Raw genomic sequence first — 20280 nt, 5'->3', positions numbered from 1 at the left:
GGGCCGGCTCCTGCAGTGTCCCGGGGTGCCCACCCCCGGGACACTAATGTTTGCTATGCTCCCGCCTTGTCATAGCAAACACTGGTATGGATTTTGGAAGAGAGGGCAGGGAACCTGCTCTCTCTTCCAAAATCCAATCCAGATTCATTTTCCACATGGGGAACTGCATGTTAGCAGCTCCCCATGTGGAAAAGCAATGCCAGCTCCCGCAGGACGTGGAGATCCGTCAGGGACTGTGGGGGCATTGGGGCACCCCCATGGTCCTCAACGAGTGGCCGGGCCTCTGGGGATGGGGTCCCCGGGGCCAGAAGTGGCCAGGGAGGGGGGCCACGTGGCCCCCCTCCCCAAAATAATTTTTTTTTTTTTTTAAAAAGGCCGGCCTCAGGGGGATGGGGTCCCCAGGGCCAAAAGAGGCCTCAGGAGGGGGACCACGCAGCCCCCCTCCACATAAAAAATTAACAAAATGTGGCTATGCCCCGGGGGATGGGGTCCTAGGGGCCAGAACTGGAGGACCACGAGGCCCCCTTCCCGTTCATTTAAAAAAAAACATTTTTAAAAGAGGTCAGGGCCTTGGGGATGGGGTCCCCAGGGCCCACAAAAAGGGAAAAGAAGGGAGGCCACACAGCCCACCTTCTAAAAATAAAATATTAAAATAAAAAAGGACCGCGATTGTGCCAGAGGCCCGCCCCCTCCGAGCAACACTCTGCAAATGCGCCCTGTGGCACGTTTTAAATTGAGGAATTAATTCCCCTTCAATACTGGGGGTCCCTGGGGGCCAACTAGCCCACCAGGTACCTCCAGTAAGCGCCACAGGGCTGCATTGCAGAGAGGTGGTTCAGGCCACACCCCTTTGTACACCTCTCTGCAACGCAGCCCTGTGGCGCTTACTGGAGGTACCTTGTGGGCTAGTTGGACCCCAGGGACCCTCAGGATTCAAGGGGACTTTATCCCCCAACTTAAAACGCGATACAGGATGCGTTTGCACAGTGGTGAAGGGAGGGGGTGGGGCCTAAGGTGACATGTGTGCAAACACACCCTGTGGCGCATTTAAAGTTGGGGAATTAATTCCCCTTCAATCCTGAGGGCCCCTGGGGGCCAACTAGCCCACCAGATACCTCCAGTAATGCCACAGGCCTGCGTTGCAGAGAGGTGGTCCAGGCCATGCCCTCTTTTGCACCTCTCTGCAATGCAGCTCTGTGGTGCTTACTGGAGGTACCTGGTGGGCTAGTTGGACCCCAGGGACACTCAGGATTCAAGGAGACTTTATCCCCCAACTTAAAACGGCCACAGGGCGTGTTTGCACACATATCACCGCAGGCCCCGGGCTTTGATTAATTATTTGCGGGGGGTACATTGCCCCCCGCAGCCCCGGGGACCACCCCCCTGGGCTTCTTTTTAAATAAAAAAAATGTTTTGGGGGCTCGAGCCCCCCCACACGCCCTGGGGACTGCCACCTCCCCGGGGTACTAATATGTAAATTAGGGGGGGTCCGTTAAGGACCCCTGAGCCCCAGGGACCACCACCTCCCTGGCGCTGTGTACAGATTTCAAGGGGGGCTGCACGGCCACCCTACTAGAGCCTGTGATGGCCCTGAGGACCGCCACCCCCCAGGGCCAGCTCCTGCAGTGTCCCGGGGTGTCCACCCCCAGGACACTGCTGTTTGCTCTGCTCCCGCCTTGTTATAGCAAACACTGGTTTGGATATTGGAAGAGAGAGCAGGAAACCTGCTCTCTCTTCCAGAATCCAAACCAGATTCCTTTTCCACACGGGGAGCTGCATGTTAGCAGCTCCCCATCTGGAAAAACAATGCCAGCTCCCGCAGGACGCGGGGAGCCGGCAGGGACCGTGGGGGCATTGGGGCACCCCCATGGTCCCCAACGAGTGGACAGGCCTCTGGCGATGGGGTCCCTGGGGCCAGAAGTGGCCATTGAGTGGGGTCACATGGAAGTGGCCATTGAGGGGGGCCACGTGGCCCCCCTCCCCAAAATATATATATATTTTTTTTTAAAGGCCGGCCTCAGGGGGATAGGGTCCCCAGGGCCAATAGAGGCCTCAGGAGGGGGACCACGCAGCCTCCATCCACATAAAAAAATAAACAAAGTGTGGCTATGCCCCGGGGGATGGGGTCCCAGGGGCCAGAATTAGCCACGGAAAGGGGCACCACGCGGCCCCCTTCCCGTTTATTTTTTTAAAACATTTTTAAAAGAGGTCAGGCCCTGGGGGATGGGGTGCCCAGGGCCCACAAAAAGGGAAATGAAGGGGGGGCCACACAGCCCGCCTTCTAAAAATAAAAAAATAAAATAAAAAAGGACTGCGATTGTGCCAGAGACTCCGCCCCCTCCAAGCAACACTCTGCAAATGCGCCCTGTGGCCCGTTTTAAATTGGAGAATTAATTCCCCTTCAATACTGGGGGTCCCTGGGGGCCAACTAGCCCACCAGGTACCTCCAGTAAGCGCCACAGGGCTGTGTTGCAGAGAGGTGGTTCAGGCCATGCCCCTTTTTACACCTCTCTGCAACGCAGTCCTGTGGCGCTTACTGGAGGTACCTCATGGGCTAGTTGGACCCCAGGGACCCTTAGGATTCAAGAAGACTTTATCCCCCAACTTAAAACGTGCCACAGGATGCGTTTGCACAGTGGTGAAGGGAGGGGGTGGGGCCTAAGGTGACATGTGTGCAAACATGCCCTGTGGCGCGTTTTAAGTTGGGGAATTATTCCCCTTCAATCCCGAGGGCCCCTGGGGGCCAACTAGCCTGCCAGGTACCTCCAGTAAGCGCACAGGCCTGCGTTGCAGAGAGGTGGTCCAGGCCACGGCCCTTTTTTGCACCGCTCTGCAATGCAGCTCTGTGGCGCTTACTGGAGGTACCTGGTGGGCTAGTTGGACCCCAGGGACCCTCAGGATTCAAAGGGACTTTATCTGCCAACATAAAACGCGCCACAGGGTGCGTTTGCACAGTGGCGAAGGGATGAGGCAGGGCCTCAGGTGACATGTGTGCAAACACTCCCTGTGGTCTGTTTTAAGTTGGGGAATTAATTCCCCTTGAATCCTGAGGGCCCCTGTGGGCCAACTAGTCCACCAGGTACCTCCAGTAAGTGACACAAGTCTGCGTTGCAGAGAGCTGGTCCAGTCCACGCCCCTTTTTACACCTCTCTGCAACGCAGCTCTGTGGTGCTTACTGGAGGTACCTCGTGGGCTAGTTGGACCCAGGGACTCTCAGGATTCAAGGGGATTTAATCCCCTAACTTAAAACGTGCCACAGGGTGCCTTTGCACAGTGGTAAAGAGAGGGAGCGAGGCCAGAGGTGACGTGTGCAAACACGTCCTGTGGCGCATTTTAAGTTGTGGAATTAAGTCCCCTTTAATCCTACGGACCCCTGGGGGCCAACTAGGTCACCAGGTACCTCCAGTAAGCGCCACAGGCATGCTTTGCAGAGAGGTGGTCCAGGCCATGCCCCTTTTTACACCCCTGTGCAACGCAGCTGTGTAGCGCTTACTGGAGGTACCTAGTGGGCTAGTTGGACCCCAGGGACCCTCAGGATTCATGGGGACTTAAGCTCCCAACTTAAAACGGTCACAGGGTGTGCTTACAGAGTAGTGAAGGGAGGGGATGGGGCCTGAGGTGACGTGTGCAAACACGCCCTGTGGCACATTTTAAGTTGGGGAATTAATTCCCCTTCAATCCTGAGGGACCCTGGGGGACAAGTAGCCCACCAGGTGCTTCCAGTAAGTGCGGCTGCGCTGCGTTGCAGAGAGGTGGTCCAGGCCATGCCCCTTTTTACACCGCTCTTCAACGCTGCTCTGTGGCACTTACTGGAGGTACCTTGTGGGCTAGTTGGACCCCAGGGACCCTCAGGATTCAAGGGGACTTTATCCCCCAACTTAAAACAGCCACAGGGTGTGTTTGCACACATATCACCTCAGGCCCCCCCCTCCCTTCACTAGTGTGCAAATGCGTCCTGTGGCGCATTTTAAGACGTAGTTTTAATCCCCTGCCCTATTATATACTAGAGGCTTACAGAGGAGGTCATGCTAATCACAGGTGGACCCCAACGCATAGTGTTCCCTAGTGTATGTAGGTATTTTCACTGTATTCTGAGTGGCTTTTAACATAGCACTGGCTCTAGGACTGGTTAGTCAGAGTCAGTTACCACCAGTACCCATCTGAAAAAGTTGTGGGCACAGGATGATTTTGCAACAAGGCCTCTTTCTGCTCCTCTGTTGGTTCTTTCTGCACGTCTTGCTTCTTCCTGCAATTTTCTTCGTCTTTTTGGACTCCTGTTACTTCATTTTGCATTTCTTTTTTTTCTTTCTGTGCATTGTTTCTTCTTTCATCACATGTCCTACCTCTGTAGGCATAGTTAGAAACTAGCATTTAAAAAACCTTTGAAATTCACTGAAAAAACCATAGGTTTCAGGCACGTTATAGTTAGAAGTTAGCATTTAAAATACCTTTAAAATTCACTGAAAAAACATTGGTTTCAGGCACGTTATAGTTAGAAATTAGCATTTAAAAAAACCTTAGAAATTCACTAAAAAAACCTTAGGTTTTAGGGAAAGTTATAGTTAGTTGGACATTTCACTCGTACAAAACCAGAGGAATTCCCCCGTTATAGTTAGATCAGCTAAATAAAACTCACGTCCCCGCAAATCATTGTTGATGACGTCCCATATTACATCACTCATTACATGGTCAGTGACATTATTGATGACATCACTGATAACATCTCAAATGACAAAACTGATGACATCACCCATGTGATAATTTGATGCATCTTCTCACACCCTAATATAACCTTTAATACACCCACTCTAAATTACAGACTGCCATTTTCAAAACCATAGACACTCCAACACCAACAACTACATACCCACTCACTGATTCTTAGGTTTACACACACATCTACTCACTCATCCGTACAGTCACTCATACTTGTGGTCACTCAGTAAATGACTATCATATGCACTCATACAGCTCTATAGACACTCATACATCACCACTCATCCATAGAGGTACTCACACACCTAGTCAGTCATGCAAATAATTAATCACACTACCATTTACTCACCTATACAGTTATACACACACCAGCTCACTTACACATACAAATACGAGCACATTCTTATGCTCTTATACAATCACTGATACATGCAAACACTCATCCATACAGCCACTTTCACAATCACACACTCTCACTTATAGCCATGTATATACTCCAACACACATATATACTGCCTTTCACGTATGTAGTTACTCACACATGTACTACTGAGATATACATTCACTCACTAACACACCCATACACACACTCACCCACCCATACAGTCCATCACAGACGCACTCTTGAAACCATGCGCCCAGTGAAACACCCACTCACACACCTATGCAGGGAGTCACACACACCCCACCCACACAAACACTCAGACACCCATACAGATACTCAGACAACCAATCAATAACCCGTATAGACACTCATGTAGCTATTTGCTGACCTATGCAGCCGCTTACACACCAGCAGATGGACAGATACAGACATTCTCACAGTTTAGTCACTAACCCATGCATTCAGTAAGATACGTTTAATTACTTACTTATAGAAACAGTCACGCACCTATTAAATCATCCATTCAGAAACTTTTACACCCATTCATTCTTCAATATGCCTGTCCCTATATATATTAAACATATTTAAACTTTACAGAAACACAGAGTCACTGGATGATGTCATCAGTGATGTCATTTGAGATGTGGTCAGTGATGTCATCAGTGATGTCACTGACCATGTCATAAGTGATGTAATATGTGACGTCATCAGCAGTGCATTGAGGGGGCGCGAGTTATAGTTAGCTGATCTAACTATAACAGGGGAATATCTCCGGTTTTGTACGAGTGAAATGTCCAACTGACTATACCTTTTCCTAAAACCTATGTTTTTTTCAGTGAATTTCTATGTTTTTTTAAATGCTAATTACTAACTATAACGTGCCTGAAACCTATGGTTTTTTCAGTGAATAAATATATATATATTTTTTTTTTGGGGGGGGAGTTTTATATAACGCGAACTAGACCCGATAAATCGGGTATCAGAGCGCTTTACATAGCACCAGTTTCATTACACAAGGACACATTAATTTTTTCTTAGGCACGGGGAGAGTGAGTGATTTGACCAGGATCACGGGATGTTAAGCGTCGTAGCCAAGACTCGAACCCAGTTCCCCAGCTTCGACGTCGACTGCTCTAGTCGCGAGGCTACATCTTCTCATATATATATACATATATATATATATGAGTAGGTAATATATATATATATATATATATATATATATATATATATATATATATATATATATATATATATATATATATATTACCTACTGGCGGTCGCCAGTTGGTAGTTATAGTTAGGACCTATTTTCCATAGGAAGTCTGCAACATTCTATTGCCAATAAGTCTGGCGTCGGTTGACGAATCCTCACGAAATTTTACAAACTTTTGGCCAGCTCCATTCCGCTCTTACCCTGAAAGATTTGCGGTGATCAGTCAAGCGGGGGCCGAGAAAAAAGGTCCGAACCGCTGAACGGAATGGCACCAAATTTGGCAAAGAGGTAGTCCTCAGTTCGGAATCATGCCTTTTGCATATATGGTGTGAATCTGTTCAGTAGTTCCTGAGAAAATTAGGGTAAAAAAGTTAGTGATATCTATGGCCGCGGAGGATCCGCGGACCGTACCCACACCGTAAGTGCACCCTCCCCGAACTGAGCGTACATCCTCCCGATCACGCGCTGAATGCTAATTGGCTGTCGAGTGTCTCTCTCCATTCGAAACCAGGAACAGTTGGCGGCCATTTTCTGCCTCGGTAGAAGCGAGGCTGAGGATGCAAGGGGAATAAGTGTGTAAAACATATAAAGGGGCAGAGTGGAAATACTCTGACCCTCTAGAGGTGCTTAGGGGGTCCCAGAAGGACCCCCTGGGGCCCCCCTTTTTAAAAAAAATAAAACGGCGAAATGCGCGCACGGTGCGCGCATCCTATCGCGTTGGATGCACGGATTCTCTCGCGGTGGGTCCACGGATCCACGGCAACATTTTTTGAAAAACTACAAGACATTGGTTGAATGACAACTTTCTACTCTGAAAGGGAAGGGTGTATATTTCTGTTTTTTAAAGGTATGATTGTTATTGGTTAACAAAAACAGATTGTAAGGAACATTATATATGATGAGCTGATATGTTGAAAAGTCAAGTCTTGTGTAGGAACATTGTGTGCTGAACTTGTGACCTGTGAGCTCAGTGCACTGTTCCATGACCTGTTTCTATGGTAACAGGCAGAAGGCAGATTGGGGGAAGGGTTGAAATGTATTTCAGTTGGAAAGGGTTGAAATGTTTAACCAATAGAAATGTGTGATTGCTTTTGAGTTTATGTGTGAAGGATTGTGATTTAATGTTTACATGTATATGTGTGGAAAATGAAAGGGAAACTTTTCCATTCTTTGCTTTTGCTGAGAGGTGCACAGTGCAGAGATTCTGTAAAAGAAAATATGGTGAGTGATTGATATACTTCTAAATCTACAAAATAACTTGAAAGATGAGTTATTTAATTGTGAGGGGATGTATGTAGACTATTTTGATTTTAATCAGACTAATGTATTTTTCCTGCTAAAGTGTAGGGAGTACTTAGTTTTTTTCTCTACAATGTGTGTGCATGTAGAAACCATTCTGTGATAAGCATTTGTGTTTTTCATGTGTTTGTAAATAGATAACTGTGCTGTTTTTATATTTTGGTAGAATTAAAAACCAGTCATTGTTTATGAATTTGTGAAATGAGTTATGTTATGTTTCTATACTAAAATGTAGTACTACTTCTAGATGAAGAAATGTGTTTTGGTATAGTGCAAGGGATAGTGTTGTTTGTCTAGAATCACACAGTGAGTCTGTGTGCATTTGGGAACCACTGTGAGAGAAGCATTTAGTAATATCTTGTATTTGCTGATAGATTACTCTTTTAAAACCTGTGATGTTGTCAAGTTTTAGTAGCATTAGAAGCCAGTCTTTGCTTATGCGTTGGTTAAATGAGTTAGGCTTTGACACAAAAGTGCAGTCCTGAAATATGTAGATTATGTGCAGTTCCCTTACCAGTTGCACTGTAGTGAATGAGTTTGGGAAAATTCCTAGGGATAGTGGTGCATGTCTAGAATCACAGTGTGAGTTAGTTTGTATTTGGGATCAGTGTGAGAGAAGCATTTGGTGATATCATGTATTTGCTTACAGATAACGTTTTTAAAACCTGTCATGTTGTGAAGTTTTAGTAGCATTAGAAGCCAGTCTTTACCTATGCGTTGGTTAAATGAGTTAGGCTTTGACACAAAAGCGCAGTCCTGAAATATGTAGATTGTGTGCAGTTCCCTTACCAGTTGCTCTGTAGTGAATGAGTTTGGGAAAATTCCTAGGGATAGTGGTGCATGTCTAGAATCACAGTGTGAGTTAGTTTGTATTTGGGATCAGTGTGAGAGAAGCATTTGGTGATATCATGTATTTGCTTACAGATAACGTTTTTAAAACCTGTCATGTTGTGAAGTTTTAGTAGCATTAGAATCCAGTCTTTGCTTATATGTTGATTAAATGAGTCATGCTTTGACACTGATGTGCTGTACTTAAATATGTAGATGGTGTGCAGTCCCCTTACCCCTTTCCACAGTAGTGAATGAGTTTTGGTAAACTCATAGGGATAGTGGTGCTTGTCTAGAATCACACTGAGTTAGTGTGTATTTGGGATCACTGTGAGAGAAACATTTGGTAACATCATGTATTTGCTGACAGATAACTGTTTTAAAATCTGTCATGTTGTGAAGTTTTAGTAGGATTAGAATCCAGTCTTTGCTTATGCGTTGATTAAATGAGTCATGCTTTGACACTGATGTGGTGTAATTAAATATGTAGATTGTGTGCAGTACCATTAACTCTTCCAGAGTAGTGAATGAGTTTTGGTAAACTCCTAGGATAGTGTTGCTTGTCTAAAATCACACTGTGAGTCTGTGTGCATTTGGGTAAGGATTGTGAGAGAAGCATTTGGTAACATCGTGTATTTGCTGACAAATACCTTTTTTAAAACCGGTCATGTTGTGGAGTTTTAGTAGCATTAGAAGCCAGTCTTTGCTTATGCTTTGATTATATGAGTCAGGCTTTGACATAAAAGTGCAGTCCTGAAATATGAAGATTGTGTGCAGTTCGCTTACCACTTCCACAGTAGTGAATGATTTTTGGTAAACTCCTAGGTATAGTGGTTGTTGTCTAGAATCACACTGTGAGTCTGTGTGCATTTGAGAACCACTGTGAGAGAAGCATTTGGTAACATCGTGTATTTGCTAACAGATAACTAATTTAAAACCTCTCATGTTGTCAAGTTTTAGTAGCATTAAAAGCTAGTCTTTGCTTATGCATTGATAAAATGAGTCAGGGTTTGACACTAAGGTGCAGTACCATGTACTATTCTCTTCACTGTGACAGAACTGAAAATTTAAAAGTTTTACCCAAGCACTGTCCTAGAAGTAGTCTGATGATTTAGTCAGTTTCTAAGTACCACATAGACTGCTTCAAATGTCTATGCAGTATGCATGTAGTGTTCTAACATACTATACACTTGTCTTTCACACCTTCAATTCCCTAGTCATTATCCATACACTTCCAGGAAACATCCTGTCACTTCCTTTGCAGTCCTCTAGAGAGCCATTCAACAGCATGTACTAATTCATTCACTGTGCCAAAACCCAAACACTTATAAATTCACCAAGACAATCTCTTTCCAGTACTCTAATGATTCAGTCACTGCCTAAGAATTCATGCACTGAGCCAGGTCTTAGCACATGGACTTTTTCAAACCCCTATCCACTATGCATGCAGTCCTCTAAGCACCTACACACTTGTCTTTCACACCTTCAATTCCCCAGTCAGTATCCGTTCACTTCCAGCAAACACCCTGTCACTCCATTTGCACTCCTCTAGTGACCCATTCAGCATCATGTACTAATCCATTCACTGCGCCAAATCCTAATAAATTCACCCAGGCACTCTCCTTGCAGTACTCTAATCATTCAGTCAGTACCTAAGTACTCATCCAGTGACCCAGGCCTTAGTATATGGACTGCTTCAAACCCTTATCCACTATGCATGCAGTCCTCTAACCACCTACACAATTGTCTTTCTCACCTTCAATTCCCTAGTCAGTATCCATACATGTCCAGGAAATACCCTGTCACTCCCTTTGCAGTCCTCTAGTGACCCATTGAGCACCATGTACTAATCTATTCACGGTGCTAAAACCCAAACACTTATAAATGCACCAAGATACTATCTTTGCAGTACTCTAATCATTCAGTCAGTGCCTAAGTATTCATACACTGACCCAGGCCTTAGCACATGGACTGTTTCAAACCCCTATGCACTATGCATGCAGTCTTCTAATCACCTAGACACTTGTCTTTCACACTTTCAATTTCGTAGTCAGTATCCATACAGTCCAGCACTTGTCACTCCCTTTGCACTCCTCTAGTGACCCATTCAGCACCATGTACTAATTCATTCACTGTGCCAAAACCAAAACACTTATAAATTCACCAAGGCACTCTCCTTGCAGTACTCTAATCATTCAGTCAGTGCCTAAGTATTCATGCACTGAGCCAGGCCTTAGTACATGGACTTCTTCAAATGCCTATCCAGTATGCATGCAGTCCTCTAACCACCTACACAGTTGTCTTTCACACCTTCAGTTCTCTAGTTAGTATTCATACACTTCTAGCAAACATCCTGTCACTCACCCAGTGTGTATCCTTATAGTACTGTAACCATTTAGTCAGATAGCATGTAGTCTTTTAGTGAGGTAGGCTTTAGGGCACAAACTGCTTCAAAGTAGTATGCACTATGCATGTAGTGTTTTAACCATCGTCACACTTGTGGTTCAGGGCTATAGTTTCTTAGTCAGATTTTATATAAAATGTGTTTGTACAGTAATGGAATAGTATAAATTTGAAAGTTATTAATATACATTTATTTGTGATTCTTTTTTACAGATACAGAACAGGAGTGTTTCTCATCTGTTTGCACTCTTCTCGTGCAAGATTGTTTGGATGAAGGGTCCTTAGGTGTTTCATCATACTTGCTGTGCCGCACGAGTATTTTTTGTTAGGATCCTCTCGTAACAGAACTGTTTGGCAAATCTTGCGAATGAAGAAGGTGGCATTGGTCTTTGTTTGCCCCTTGGAAAAAGTTAAAAATTTCTTCACCACTGAAGAAAAACGTTGTGGGCGTGGTGCCTTCTGCAAAAAAAATTCCTCAGATTCGGTAAATATTTTAAAGCGGCAACATTTACAGTTTTTGTAAGTTAAACTTATAAAATTTTGTTAGCTGTATGCATTTTATATATCTGTGATTTGTTTCTTGTGGTATTTTGTTGAGAATACCATATTGTTTTTTTTTTAACAATCTTTCTGATTTTACAGGTCTGTCGTCGACATCCTTGGTTCCCACAGGAGTGTTCCGCCTTGTTGATTTGTATTATTGTTGTTACATTTTGTTTATTAGTTTATTGTTTATATTTATGGTAATAAAAAAATAAAGTTTGAAAATAGTTTATCGTTTATATATTTATTATTATAAAAAATAAAGTTTGAAAAAAAAATTAATAATGTTTTTGGTTGTTCTCTTAACTGCTGTGTGACTCTTTCTTGTTCGTATTACTGTTATTTGATGGAGTCCACAATGGTGTTAAATTTTGGGGCACTTATCGCTGGAATACTGGTGATATCTGCAGTTTGCACCAACTTGTGAATAGTGTGTTAGATTTATCTCAACTTTACTTCCGTTAAAGTGCTGATAAAGAAATGGAGAGTAGCCGTTCCCGTGCAAAAAGACACGAGGTGCACCTTTGCGATTTATTCTAAATACTTAAATTCTGAATTGTATTGCACTGAGGTATTGGCTGCACTTACAGTGTACACACAAAATCTATTAAGAAATGTAATTGTATTTATATTGATTAGGAATAGTGCGTCACGTGCTGGATCTTGACGAGATACACTGCTCAATTCGTATATTGTTGTGCACACGAAAAAAATCACATCACAACTTTCACACCAATTGCAATGCGACACAAATTCCGGCGATAAGACACGTTAGCACCGGGGATTTTACACCTGCTTTCTGCTGGTGTTAAGCAGGACAACTACCTGCACCATGAAAGGGAACACAGCCAAGAGCCACACCAGAACACCCACAGGTGCCATAGAGTCAATGAGCATGATACAGGGATACCCATGAGGGCCAGAAGACTCATCTCAACAACTCCAGGACCACCAACGCCCCCCAAACCCACATCTTAGTAAGTGTGTCCCTGTGGTCATTGTCTTAGCATGATAGGCACGAGCCCTGCAACATCACAGTGTGTTATCACCTCAGCATTGGCAGTGAGGCTGGATGTGTAGCTACGTACGCATCCTCCTGCATGCATAACTGGCGTGTGCTGGTCTGTCGTTCACAGGTCAGTGCAGGGGTGTGCCTATCCGGCAAGGGGAACGGGGTGTCTCGGACATGTCTGTGTACAGGAAGTCCGGTAAGTGTGTCTCTGTGTTCTGGTGTGGCCTGTTACAAGAGCCGCAGCAGTCGATGTTGTAAAGTGGCATGCACCACCTCCAAACGGCACTGTGATGTTGTAGTTGGAATCTAGCAGGACATGCGCAAATAGGCATTACTATAGCGTGCCGTATGAGTGCACGAGATACAACAGCTCACTGTACAAAAGTGTGGGGGCTCGTGGGAGGGAGGAGCAGCCGTTTGGCAACATAACACACAGTGAACTCGACCATGTGCCACATGCTGGGCAACTCATCCATGATGACCACGGTCTCAGACATCCCACAACACCAACGACTGGCCTTTGTACACATCCTGTATGAATGCAGCGTGGTTTTAACTTCTATGCTCATTCAGTGGTGTGACGTTGGCAGGTTGTGTGACTTGTGCTCCTTGTTGGTGTGTTTCATTTTGGCCATTGTTAGTCTATATGTGTGTTGTACTTAATTGTGCATGTGTGCCATTCTGCCCATCTCCCCCACTCCCTGCTTCTTCCTCTTCCTAGTGCTGTTGTGTCTATAATTTTGTTGCTGCACACGTAAATACATGTAAAGAATAAATTAGAATAGTTTATTGATTCTTTTAGGTTTCAAAATTTCCCTATTGGCTTCTTTTTAATTTTCCATATGAACCGTTTTTTTAAATATTCAACAACACATAGAAGTCAGAAGTGCAACGTATTCTATCAACACACTTTCTAGAACATTCTCAATACGTGCAGCTTAAAAGTTCATACATTTTTTAAAACTTTACGATATTTTTTTGTAAAATTTTCTTGAACATTTAACGACACGTGCAGGTTAAAAGTTGACGATTGTTTTAAGTTCGAACAGTGCCTTCCAAATGCAAGTAGCAGGTGTGGTTGAGCTGAGCAAATTTTATCTATGATATTTACCCCACGTTGAAACTGTTTTTTCTCAACCAATCACAAAGATGCTTTTCCACAAAACTAATGTGCACCCTACTTTTAAAAAAGAATGCTTTTCATGATATCTTCAGAGATAAGTTATAGATAGGAATTAGCATTTAAAAGACCTTTGAAATTCACTGAAAAAACCATAGGTTTCATGCACGTTATAGTTAGGAATTGTCATTTAAAAAAACCTTTGAAATTCACTAAAAAAAACAAAGGTTTCAGGGGCGTTATAGTTAGGAATTGGCATTTAAAAAACCTTAGAAATTCACTGAAAAAACCATAGGTTTCAGGGGTGTTATAGTTAGCTGGACATTTCCCTCGTACAAAACCCTAGAAATTCCCCTGTTATAGTTAGTTCAGCTAACTATAACTTGCGCCCCCGCAATGCACTGCTGATGACGTCACATATTACATCACTCATGACATGGTCAGTGACATCACTGATGACATCACTGATGACATCTCAAATGACATCACTGATGACATCGCTGATGACATCCTCCCTGTGATAAATTAGTGCATCTTCTCACACCCTAATTTAACCTTTGATACACCAACTCAAAATTTCAGGCGGGCATTTTGAAAACCATAGATACTCCAATACCAATAACTAAATACCCAATCATTAACTCTTAGGTCTACATACACCTCCACTCACTCATCTGTACAGTCACTCATACTTACAGTCACTCCGTACAAGACTATCATATGCATTTATACACCTATATAAACACTCACACACCGCCAATCATCCATTGAGGTACTGACACACCTAGTCAGTCGTGCAAGTAATTAAACACAGTCGAATTTACTCACCTATACAGTTAAACACACTCAAGTTCACTTACTCATAAAAATAGTACCACATTCTTACGCTCTTATACAATCATTGATACAAGCACACACTCATCCATACAGCCACTCTCACAATCACACACTCTCACATATACCCACTTATATACTCTTACACACATATATACTGCCTTTCACATATGTAGTTAGTCACATATGTACCACTGAGATATAAATTCAATCCCTAACACACCCATACATACACTCACCCAACCATACAGTTCATCACAGATGCACATATAAAACCATGCACCCATAGAATCACCCACTCACACATCTATGCATAGAGTCACACACACCCTACCCACACAAACACTCAGGCACCCATACAGATACTCAGACAACCAATCAATAACCCATATAGACACTCATATAGGTATTCACAAAAACCATGCAGCCACTTATACACCTACACACAGACACATACAGACATTCACACAGTTTAGTCACTAGTCTGCAGTAACATACATTTAATGACTCACTTATAGAGTCAGTTACGCACCTAGAAAATCATCCATTCACACACTTGTACACCCACTCATTCTTCCACAGGTTCTTTCACTATAAATATATAGAACATATTTAAACTTTAAAGAAACACACAGTCACTAGATGACGTCATCAGTGATGTCATCAGTGATGTCATTTGAGATGTCATCAGTGATGTCATCAGTGATGTCACTGACCATGTCATGAGTGATGTAATATGTGACGTCATCAGCAGTGCATTGCGGGGGCGCAAGTTATAGTTAGCTGAACTAACTATAAATGGGGAATTTCTAGGGTTTTGTACGAGGGAAATGTCCAGCTAACTATAACACCCCTGAAACCTAAGGTTTTTTCAGTCAATTTCTAAGATTTTTTAAATGCCAATTCCTAACTATAACGCCCCTGAAACCTTTGGTTTTTTCAGTGAATATATATATATATATATATATATTACCTAAGTAGTTATAGTTAGGAGCAATTTTCCATAGGAAATCCGCAACATTCTATTTGGAATAACGTTGGCGCCGATTGACGAATCTTTGCGAAAGTTTCCAAACTTTCACGGTGATTCGTCAAGCGGGGGCCGAGAAAAAAGGGGGGTCCCAAAACGCATTTTCCCCATGCATTTTCCCATAGGACCTGTTGACGCAGCTACAGCCCGAACTGCTGAACGGAATTACACCAAATTTGGCAAAGAGGTAGTCCTCAGTTCAGACTCATGCCTTTTGCTTAAATGGTGTAAATCCGTTCAGCAGTTCCTGAGAAAATTAGAGTTAAAAAGATATATATATCTGGGCGGAGCCTAACCACACATCTCATTGTGAGATCTGATTGGCTGTCAGTACTTCATCCAAGAAGTGTTGGCAGCCATCTTGGGACCAATATACATGATAGCACCTCATTAAAAAGCATTGCAGTTAATAGAAGGTTTTAAGACTTTAGTTACATTATAAATCATTTGTTGATAGTACCATACTCATTTTAGGAATTGTGGTGTGTTCTAAGGTGATTTTACCATGTGAAAAAGCCTTCTGCTGTGATATGATGAATCATGTTTGAGAGAAAACTATTTTCTCATGCTTTTCCCACAGAGGTTTGGAAGGTGATCTATAAGCTAAACTGAGAGCATATTTTCTGTAAATTCACATTATCTTTCTCAGTCATGTGAGAATGAAGTCTGACATTCTCAGTAAAACGTGTACATCCAACGAGGGCAGAGACTGTCAGTTGATTCCTTTGTGTTCTACTGCAGCTTCCCAAAGTGTTCTAAAGAACAACTAGAGCGCTAACAGTCCTTCTTATGACAAACGTATTGCACACCTGAAGCCATCTTGATTGGAATAAAGTGGTAACTCTTAAAACATTTAATTTAAAAAGGAACAAAATGATGGGGTTCATTTTGCCATAGAAAGTATTATTAGTGCTGCAGAAAGAAAAATTAGGGCACATTTTGAGTGACTTCTCAAATCCTCTTCTATTTCATTAAAAAATTCTGACATGCAGACTGAAACATGCACTTTCAATACCAGCAGCAGACTTCCCTGGTGAGCAGTAGCTTTACTACAGTGATCTAATGACCAACTAGAGTGCTAACATTCTGAATTTATGGCAAATGTATGACACATCTGAATGCCTTCTTTATGGAATCAAAGTAAACAACTGAAAGTATTTCCTACTGAGGAGACTGTAGTAAATGAGGAAATTAGGAAACTTCTTAAAAAAATGGCTCCCAAAATGGCCACCAGAGACAAAAGAGCCCAAATGTACCACAAATATCACCCAGATGTAGCCCATATACAGCCCAATGACAGAATGTCCCAGAGTGTTCTAACGAACAACTAGAGCGCTAACAGTCTTAGTTATGACAAAAGTATGGCACACCTGAAGGCATCTTGATTGGAATAAAGTGGTAACACTTAAAACATTTAATTTAAAAAGGAACAAAATGAGGGGGTTCATTTTGCCATAGAAATTATGATTAGTGCTGCAGAAAGAAAAATTAGGGCATATTTTGACTTCTCAAATCCTCTTCTATTTCATAAAAAAATTCTGACATGTAGACTGAAACATGCACTTTGAATACCAGCAACAGACTTCCCTGGTGAGCAGAAGCTTTACTACAGTGATCTAATGAGCAACTAGAGTGCTAACATTCAGAATTTATGGCAAATGTGTGACACATCTGAATGCCTTCTTGATGGAACCAAAGTAAAAAACTGAAAGTATTTCCTACTGAGGAGACTGCAGTAAATGAGGAAATTAGGAAACTTCATAACAAATAAATCTCCCAAGATGGCCACCAGAGACAAAAGAGCCCAAATGTAGCCCAAGTATAGCCCAATGACAGAATGTCCCAGAGTGTTCTAACTAACAACTAGAGCGCTAACAGTCTTAGTTATGACAAAAGTATGGCACACCTGAAGTCATCTTGATTGGAATAAACTGGTAACACTTCAAACATTTAATTTAAAATGGAACACAATGAGGGGGTTCATTTTGCCATAGAAATTATGATTAGTGCTGAAGAAAGAAAAATTAGGGCACATTTTGAGTGACTTCTCAAATCCTCTTCTATTTCATTATAAAAATTCTGATATGCAGACTGAAACATGCATTTTTAATACCAGCAGACGACTTCCGTGGTAAGCAGTAGCTTTACTACAGTGATCTAATGAGCAACTAGAGTGCTAACATTCAGAATTTATGGCAAATGTGTGACATATCTGAATACCTTCTTGATGGATTCAAAGTAAACAACTTAAAGCATTTTCTACTGAGGAGACTGCAGTAAATGAGGAAATTAGGAAACTTCATAACAAATAATTCTCCCAAGATGGCCACCAGAGACAAAAGAGCCCAAATGCAGCACAAATATCACCCAGATGTAGCCCACATGTAGCCCGCCCAATGACAGAATTGTGCAAAACACTTATTTTTTGTGTATTTGCAGTTTTATATAGTGCAGACTTGTCAGGTATTGGAGTTCTTTACATGAGCATTTGTTACATCACACAAGATCAAATTCATTTTGGTTGTAGACATGGGGAGATTAAGTGATTTGACCAGAATCACAGAATGTTGAGCTGAAGCAGAAACTCCAACCTGGTTCCCCAGTTGCAAAGTCTGCAGCTCTGGAAGTAACACCACATCCTCTCCCCTAAGTGCAACATTTAATCAAGTGGTCAACTGGATAAAAAAACAAAAAGATTACAAATAATTTAAAAGTTCTTTGTCGCTATTTGAACTCAGAAAAAATGTCCGCATTTTAGTTTTTCAGAGCACTAACCATAATTTTGATGCAAATAAGACCCTCTCATATATGTAATTTCTAAAGGAAATGCTCTTGGTATTACAGTTTTGATTACATCAAGATGACGTCAGGCGTTCCACACTTTTGTAATAAATATAGAATGTTAGCAATCTAGTTGTTCATTGGGATACTGTTGAGAGGCAGAGGCCAGGGGCATGGACTCTGAAAATTGAAGGCAGGTAGGAGAGTGCAGAGGCAACAATTTGACCACACTGGGCAGGCAGGAAGGGCAGCGGCAGCACAACAGACTTTGGAGGGCAGTGGAAAGGGGGAGTAGGGGCAACAAACCTACAATACAGGACTGGAAAGAGAGGCTGTGGCAATATAATAGACCATTGTGGGCTGAAGGAAGAGGCAGTGGTAGTACAACCATACATGCCAAAAGACCCGTTTCAGCCAGGAAACGTCCAATGTTTTCAAGCTCAAATGGGCTTTATTTGATCTGTCTCCTGTCTACAATCTCTTCTTTTTCAATGTAACTCAAAGGGGAAAATCAATACCCCAGTTTATTTTCAAAATCTCCCTCTTACCAAGTTCAAAATGTTCGCAAGTATGGTACATTGGATCATGGTAGGCAGGAGGAATTGGGGTAGGGACATGGACTCAGATAACAGAGGACAGGAGGGACATGGAGAGGTGCACCAAACTGACCCTACAGGGCAGGCATCAGGGTTTGCAGCAGCACAATACACCACACAGGGCATGCGGGACGGGAGTGCAGCACAACAATCCATAGAAAGCAATAGGGAGGGGACAGGACCATGCAAATGGACAACAGAGGGGAAAGAGGCAATGGTAGCTAGCTGACCATAATGGACCGACAGGAGAGAAAGCTGCAGCATAACAGACCATAAAGGACAGGAGGGACGGATCAGGGGCATTACAATGGAACAGACAAGACAGGAGGGAGGGAATAGGGATCTGCACATGGAAACAGAGTGCTGGGGGCAAGGGGGCAGGGCAGGAGCAGCAAGATGACCAGGGAGGTCAGGCAGGATGGGCACTAGAAACAAGACACACCATGGAGAGCAACAATGAGACTATGATGGCATACACACAGACCATGGAGGGAAGGTGGGAGTGGGTCATGGAGGATAGAAGAGAGGGTCAGGAACTGGGCACAGACAAGAGAGTTCAGGGGAAGGGGCCTCACCACAGACGGCGCGGGGCAGGCAGGTGGAGCAGTTGCAGCACATCAGACCAGAGAGGGCAGAAGGGTGTGGCAGTAAAATGGACCATGGAGGACAGGAGGAAGGGGATAGGGGCATGGCATGTGGACAGGCAGGGTGGAGGTGGCAGGGACAGGTTACAGTCATCTGACAATGCTAGGCAGGGGGGAGGGGAGTGGCAGCTCAACAGAACACTCAGAGTAGATAGGAGTGGCAGGTCCATGGAACATGGTGGGCAAAAAGAATGGAGCAGGGGCATTCACAAAGACATCGGAGGGCAGTGGGAAGGAGAATAGGGGCAGCAAGCTAAGCACCGAGGCTAAGCAGAAGGTCAATGATGGGCCATAGAATTGGGCAATGGAGGGCAGGAGGAGTGGACTGGTACATCATTCTAAATGGAGGGCAGTGGCAGCACGTCAGACCATGCATGGCAGGAGGGAGGAGGCTAGTCCATGGATTCAGACAACAGAGGATAGGGAGCAGGTGGATGGGGCAGCAAGCTAACTGTTCAGAGAAGGTGGGTATTAGGAACTTTGTTGTTTTTAAAATGTGTGTCTGTGCGAGCTACTTAAAATATGAACAAGTATGCAGCATAATCTCACTTTTATTCAGGAAATAGAGAACGTTTGTGACTGTGACTCCGGGCTCACTTGGCAGAAACGCCCCCTGACCCTCCACCCCCATCGCAAAATGTAATGCCCGTGAAAAGGGTAGGTGGATGCAGTGTTATATAGAACATAGTCCTGAGAGCACGATTGAAAATGAAAACTAGATATAGTATATGTTATAAACTATGCACCAAAAAGTGTGATATAAGATGAACCGGGGCGTGAAATATAATATGCAATACATTGTGCGCAATGACAGATTAATTGGAAAGCGTGAGATAGCACAGGCACTAGCGCGTGCTATGCGATATGCGCCTTGGA

Source organism: Triturus cristatus, chromosome 5_1, assembly GCF_964204655.1.
Source record: "Triturus cristatus chromosome 5_1, aTriCri1.1, whole genome shotgun sequence".
Taxonomy (NCBI): Eukaryota; Metazoa; Chordata; class Amphibia; order Caudata; family Salamandridae; genus Triturus; species Triturus cristatus.
Note: the sequence above shows the minus strand (reverse complement) of the source record.